The sequence below is a fragment of the Leptonychotes weddellii genome, unplaced genomic scaffold, assembly GCF_054177405.1.
Source record: "Leptonychotes weddellii isolate Sample4059 unplaced genomic scaffold, ASM5417740v2 HiC_scaffold_10091, whole genome shotgun sequence".
Taxonomy (NCBI): Eukaryota; Metazoa; Chordata; class Mammalia; order Carnivora; family Phocidae; genus Leptonychotes; species Leptonychotes weddellii.
The window spans coordinates 110-7,308 of NW_027677311.1; the positions used below are offsets into that span (position 1 = coordinate 110).

Below are 7,199 nucleotides of genomic sequence, written 5' to 3' on the forward strand. Positions count from 1 at the left end.
AATAAATAAAATCTTTAAAAAAAAAAGAACCAGTACTCAGTATGTCAGATATCACTTAAATAGTTATGAAGAATTTCACTTTTTTAATAAATACTGAGTTAAGTACCTTCTCAGGGAAATGTATGAGGATATAAACATTAATCTGATATTGTCTCTAATCTCAAGTGGCTTAGAGTCTAGTGAGGGAAATTAGTCAGGATAAATCTAGATAAAAGGAATAAACACCATTAGTAAGGTATAGCTCAAAAATTATGGGAGTTGGGGGGCCTGGGTGGCTCAGTCGTTAAGTGTCTGCGATCGGCTCAGGTCATGATCCCAGGGTCCTGGGATCGAGCCCCGCATCGGGCTCCCGGCTCGGCGGGAAGACTGCTTCTCCCTCTCCCACTCCCCCTGCTTGTGTTCCCTCTCTCTCTGTGTCTCTCTCTATCAAATAAATAAATAAAATCTTTAAAAAAAAAAAAAAATTGGGGGAGTTGGGAGGAAAAGATTACTTCCAGGAAGGGATTCTGGGAAGCCTTCCTAGGAAAGACGTCCAATTTGAGCCTGTAAGTACTAATGGGAAATCCACGCAGACAGCGGAACACCCAAGGGTAAGCAGAGGTGCAGCGGGAGGTCAGGAAAGATCATGGAGATGAAAGGTATGTCATGAGCGTTTATGAAACCATTAAAGACAAGTTCCTGGGTGGGATTGGGAGGATTACATGGAGAGAGTGGGGAAACAAGGAAAAGCCAGAGGCAAGAAGCCTAAAGAGGATTTCAGGGAAGGGAACAAATGATAAGACCAAGGGGTCATACAGAGTGAGAATCTGGTCTCTCGGAGGCTAGCGGGACCTCTGAGGGCAGTGGATTTAATGGAGAGTGAGCAGTCGGGAACGGAGGTCCTGAGGCAGTTCTTAAGGAGTCTGCTGATCAGGTGAAGGAGAGAAGCTTCGGGGAACAGGAGAAGCTAGAAAAGGTCCTTTTGCCATTGCTTTTGGTGCTTTTTCTTTTTCCTTTAAAAACAGAAGTCAACATGGTTATTGGCTGTGAGAAAAAAAAAGTAGATGAGAAAATGTTAAAGTAAGAGAGAAGGGATAGATGATGAGGCACAAAGGAGGGGTTGGCGTGAGGATTATAAATGACAAGTTTAGCTTTGGAGAGGAAGAGGGACAGTTGTTTCTGGGATAAAAGAAGGCGAAGTCGCAGTGTGTTTAGTACAACAGTGCTCACAAACAGCCTGATTTCTTCAGTGAAGTATGAAACAACAGCTTCAGTGCAGACGTGGGGTTTAGAGTTCACTTACTGGGGAAAAGATCAGAATAAGCGCTACAGAGACTGGTACACAATAGCAGTTAGAAATTTTTCTCCAATTCCAAGAGATTCATAAGAATAGAGGCAGGTTAACCTTTCCCCTAAACTTCCTACTGGAGTGAAATAGAAAAAAGATATGCTAAGAGAAGTGGCTAAGTTAAAGAAATATTGATGTTAAAACTTCTAAGAAACAAAAATAAAATAGGAAAAGGAAAAGCATTCAAATGCCCTTCAGACATTTTAGATTTTTTTTTTTAATCATAGGCAGGTACTACCTATTCAAAAATATGGACACTTTTAATTTTAAAAAGACCTGTTTTTTAAAGCACTTTAAGCTTTAGGTTCCACGGGAGCAGAGACCCTACCTGGTTTAGGTGCTTGGTTTACAGTAGGTCCTCCATAAATGTTTGTTACATGTTGATTGTTAAAAGCTACACGAACAGAAAGAAAGGGCAAAGAATAAGCATGCAAGGGGCACCTGGGTGGCTCAGTCGTTAAGCGTCTGCCTTCGGCTCAGGTCATAATCCCAGGGTCCTGGGATCGAGCCCCGCATCGGGCTCCCTGCTCAGTGGGAAGCCTGCTTCTTCTCCTATTTCCCCTGCTTGTGTTCCCTCTCTCACTGTGTCTCTATCAAATAAATAAAAAAATCTTAAAAAAAAAAAAAGTTTAACAACAACAACAAAAAAAGAATAAGCATGCAAGGTGACAGGTCTATAGTGGGTTGAATGAAGGCCCCCAAAAAATATGCCCACACCTGAATCCCTAGAACCTTTGATTATGACCTTATTTGGAAAAAGAGTCTCTGCAAATGTAATGAAAGTAAGGATCTTCAGATAAGATCATTCTGGATTATATGGGCAGGCCCGAAATCCAATGACAAGTGTCCTTGTGAGAGAGAGAAGAAAAGACACAGACACACAGGGGAGAAGGCTGACAAGGCAGAGATCAGAGTCACAGAGCCACAAACCAAATGAGCACCTGGAGCCATGAGAAGCTGGCAGAGGCAAGGAACAGAGTCTGCCTTAAAGCCTTTTGAGAGAGCCTGGCGCCATTGCTACCTCAATTTCAGACTTCTAGCCTCCAAAACTTGAGAGAATAAATTTGTTATTTTCAGCCCCCCAGTTTGTGGTAATTTGTTATGGTAGCCCTAGGAAACTAATACAACTAATACAAGGTTAGTACAACTATACAAATTATAATACCAGATTAAATGGGCTGGTTTCCCCTATAAAACAAAAGATCACAGGGTGCCTGGCTAGCTCAGTTGGTTAAGCGCCTGCCTTCGGCTCAGGTTATGATTCTGGAGTCCCAGGATTGAGTCCCACATCAGGCTCCCCGTTCAGCAGGGAGTCTGCTTCTCCCTCTGACCCTCCCCCCTCTCATGTGCTCTCTCTCTCTCTCATTCTCTCTCTCAAATAAATAAAATCTTTAAAAAAAAAGATCACAGTAAGAATTTCATTACCAGGTAATGGAAGGACTCTGTGTGCAAAAGTGAGCAAAGCTGAAGTTTCTATTTAGATAAATAAAGCACAGATGGGCAAAGTCACTACATAACAATAAGATACAAAATAAATAATAACAACTATATCAATAGAAAATAAAGATAAGACACAATAATTACAAGTGAAGGCTAATTCATTAGACTATTACTAAAAACAGTACAAACTTAAGAAATCCAGTAACAAAACATAAACAAAGGAGAAGCATTAGTATTATGAAATATTTCAAACATGCCAAAAAAAGATTACAGAATAACAAAATAAATATCCTTTAACCTAACACCCAGTCTTAACAAATATTGACATTTGGCCAAATTCACTTTAGCTTTTTTTTTTTTTGAAGATTTATTTATTTGTCAGAGAGAGTACAAGCAGGGGGAGCGGCAGACAGAGGGAGAAGCAGGCTCCCAACCGAGCAAGAAGCCCGATGTGGGACTTGATCCGAGGACCCAGGGATCATGACCCGAGCTGAAGGCAGCCGCTCAACCGACTAAGCTACCCAGGCATCCCCACTTCGGTTTTTTTTTTTTTAAAGAAATAAAACATTTCAGGTATAGGTGAAATGTTTATATAACATTTCCTGCCTGGCCCCTTCCTCCTGCCTCCCACCTCGAAGGTAACCACTGTTCTAAAGCTGAGTGTATTACCCCCACGTACATGTTTAAGACATAAGTAACAGATTGTTTCATGTATTTAACATTTACAAACAAAGCAAGTGACTATGCATTTATTCCACTATTTTTACTCAACTTATTTCCTGAGACTTATTTATGTTGATGCACGCAATTCTAGTTCATTCATTTGAACAGCTAAAAATCGTTACTACTCATCTCCCAATAATGGTCACTTAGGTTGTTTGTTAACTTTTGCTATGTTGATGCTACAACAATCTTCCTCGCACCTGTCTCCTCAACTAGACACCAACGTGCCTCAGACCATAGTCCTAAAAAAGCAATTATTCAGTGATGGGTATTAAGGAGGGCATGTTCTGCATGGAGCACTGGGTGTTATACGCAAACAATTAATCATGGAACACTACATCAAAAACTAATGATGTAATGTATGGTGATTAACATAACATAATAAAAAAAAAAAGCAATTACTCAGTGCCCTTTCTTTTCAAAAACTCTTTTCCTTTGGTGAACAGCCTTTATGACAGTATAAAACTATGCCAGTAATTAAGAGAAAAATCTGAATAGAGATAACCTTAAGGCACTTTCTGTGGGGAAAAACCTAAATTCTGTATTAAGTTGCGTTTTAAGTCATCTCAGCATAACTAGTTAGCGATGGCATTTGGAGCAAAAAACAGTACATTTCATTAATGAGCAATTACCTGTGCAATATTTTGAGAAGACATAATTGCCTGGTTATAGAATATACGGCCAAAGTGATCTCGATCTGGAAATATGTCTGCTTGTCGAGGTAAGTTTGCCCCTCCTGAGTCAACTGAAGACAAGGGAAATAACAGAAGTAAGTACATTTGAATGAACAAAATACCCTGCACACAGAGAGACTTGTATCAATGACAACAACAGTTCTTAATCACATTCACAAAAAACTTGCCCTACCGTTCTAAACTATTCTGCAGCATCTTTCTCCAGTCCCCTAACACAGCCCAAAAAAATTCACTGTTTTCCTCAAATCCATTAGGATCTCCTCCCTGTGCAAAATTCCACTTGAAACGTTTAGGACATTCTCTCCTTTGAGGACAAGCTAAAGCCCCAGAAACACTGTAAATTCTTAACCAGTTCAGCTAAAAAAAAAAAAAAAAGTGTCTTTCCCTCTTTTAAACCAATACAAAACCATCTACAGAATTCATGTGACAATTCATCACAGACTGCCTGGGGGACTGTTTTTACTGCAGAGCAGAGTGGGGGCTAAGAATGTCCACTGAATGTGGAACAGAGTTTGATGACTTCAGATTGTGTGATTACTGGTGTGTTTCCTAGCCATTCTATGCCTCGCTCTCCTCACCTGTGAAATGAAGGGGACAACAGTAGCTCTCCTAAGGAGCTGTTCCTGGGATGACATGAAATAAGGTATATAAGGTATGTAAGGTATTAGTTCAGCACAGTGTGAGTGCATATAGCAGTGTTACATTAAGTTCCTTCATTGTTCTTTAATACATGACATCCTGTCTCCAATTCATTCAAGCTTGCCCAAGACAGGGACAACATAATACTCTTCACTCCATCCCCTATTGGTGTTTGGCATAGCACCTGGAAGCAGTTGGGCCTCATATGCTGTTTTCTACATATGCAAAAAAAAGTTCATACTGTGAGTCAAACAAGTAAATTCACTTTTGCAGGAAAAAAAAAAATCTCTACATCAGTACCTGTTCAAATACCCACATAAATAAACAATATAATAATGCTGGCATTTCACCAAACTAAACCAAAATCCAGGCAGTGCCAATTTTAAACTGCCTTGCTTTTATGTTTCTTTTGAAATATCCTTAGATTTAAACGTATTTTAATTTCAAATATAAATTTACTTGAAGAATTTAATTTCTTTAAACTGTATTTGCTGAAATTATTCAGGCATTTAACAAAGTACCTAGCACTCAAAAGATCCATAAATATCAGCTATTATTTTTTCATAGCTTGAACTCATTAAGGTTAAGACAAAAAGAAAATACATAGAAGGAAAAAATCCACACGCATGAAGAGGAAAAAAAACTGGCATATATGAAAATACTGTCAGGGGCGCCTGGGTGGCTCAGTCGTTAAGCGTCTGCCTTCGGCTCAGGTCATGATCCCAGGGTCCTGGGATCGAGCCCCGCATCGGGCTCCCAGCTCAGCAGGAAGCCTGCTTCTCCCTCTCCTACTCCCCCTGCTTGTGTTCCCTCTCTCACTGTGTCTCTCTCTGTCAAATAAATAAATAAAATCTTTAAAAAAAAAAAAAAAAAAAGAAAATACTGTCAGAGGTTATTCCTCAGTGATGTTATTATAGGTAGTTCTTGTTTACTTTTTCTTCCAGGGTTTTTAGCAAAGAACACGCATTTTGTAATTACAGGAAAAACCAACAGATTTTAAAAATACCCATTGATAATGTCATATATAGCCTTCTAAACAGTATTGTATTTTACCAGCTAAAAATAGTTCATTTTATGACTCTCGTGACTTGCCCAAGTAAATGCAGGGGAGTCTGTTTTGCATTGCAATTTCTTGCGCCCGTAAGTGTTTCTTCACAGTCACTGGGTAGTAGGAACCTCCTTTGATGGTGGCATCATTGGCAACAATAATGCATTCCACTCTGAAAGGGAGAAATTTCATTACAAAGAGAATATGAGAGATTCTTCAAAGTTAAAAGGCCAATTACGTCTCCTTATAAGACACTCCAATGCAACCTTCGACTTCTAGTACATTTCACCACTGACAGGCATTAGCAGACAATCTCATGATACAAAACCAAGCTTTAATCACAATTCACATACTCACTTATATAATGATCACTATGAACAACTTTACAAACTCATTCTTAATTTTTAGAGTCATCAGTCCTATGGGCACCTGGGTGGCTCAGATGGTTAAGCATCTGCCTTTGGCTCAGGTCATGATCTCAGGGTCCTGGGATTGAGCCCTGCTTCTTCACTGCCACCCCCACCCCTCCTCCCTGCCCTTTGCCCCTCCCCCTGCTAGTGCATGCTCTCTCTCTCTCTCTCTCTCCCCTTCCCTCTCTCAAATAAATAAAATAATCCTTAAAAAAACAGTCATCAGTCCTGTATTAGCAGTGAAAAACTAACAACCTCAGCCACACTTCATAAAGGGTCTTCCAATGAAATGATCCTAGCAAGATAATAATAATACCAAAAAAAAAAAATCCTACTCTCAAGGGTGAGAAAATCCCTCCTAATAAACCACCAAGTTTCCTTGTAGGAAGGTTATTTGCAAAAAGGAAAACTGACCCACCAAGAGAATTTATTTTTTACATTTCCAAAAGTTCTTCAATGTTACTACCACATGCTTTTTTATAAAACTAAAAGAAGTTTAAAATACGGTATCTATCTTGCTTAAAGTAACAACAGATACAAACTATAAAATAGTATATTGAAAACATAGACTATAATGCGTTATCAATGGTACCCTTTCTCATCAAAACCAGTTGGTTGGATGCCATGACCACAAGTAACACACAAAGAGCAGGGTAGTGAAGGCAGAGTATCTGTAAGGTAAACTGCTTGATATTGCCAGGGAGCCTGAAGGTCAGGGGCTGACTTGAAACTTGAGTGAACAAGAGTGTGCTCTTTACCAAACTTTATCTCCTTTATGTTTATGATATTATTATTATTATTTAAAATTTTATTTTTAAGTACTCTCTACACCCAATGTGGGGCTCGAACTTACAACCCCAAGATCAAGAGTCATACTGCTTCACCAACTGAGCCAGCCAGGTACCCCATTTATGATA

At 39.4% G+C, this 7,199-nt stretch overlaps 1 long non-coding RNA gene across 3 annotated transcripts; it reads right to left on the minus strand.

The window, feature by feature from the left end:
- Window positions 1–638: 638 nt before the first annotated feature.
- Window positions 639–6,356, minus strand: LOC145718016 (uncharacterized). Of its 3 annotated transcripts, none has more exons than XR_014141532.1 (4): window positions 5,917–6,356; window positions 4,123–4,235; window positions 1,769–1,917; window positions 639–992 (listed from the first exon to the last, which is right to left on the minus strand). It is a non-coding gene; the product is annotated as an uncharacterized LOC145718016 (long non-coding RNA). The 3 variants fall into 3 exon arrangements; XR_014141531.1 differs by lacking the exon at window positions 1,769–1,917 and adding an exon at window positions 1,656–1,721 and having other exon boundaries at window positions 5,917–6,317; XR_014141533.1 differs by lacking the exon at window positions 1,769–1,917 and having other exon boundaries at window positions 5,917–6,301.
- Window positions 6,357–7,199: the final 843 nt, after the last annotated feature.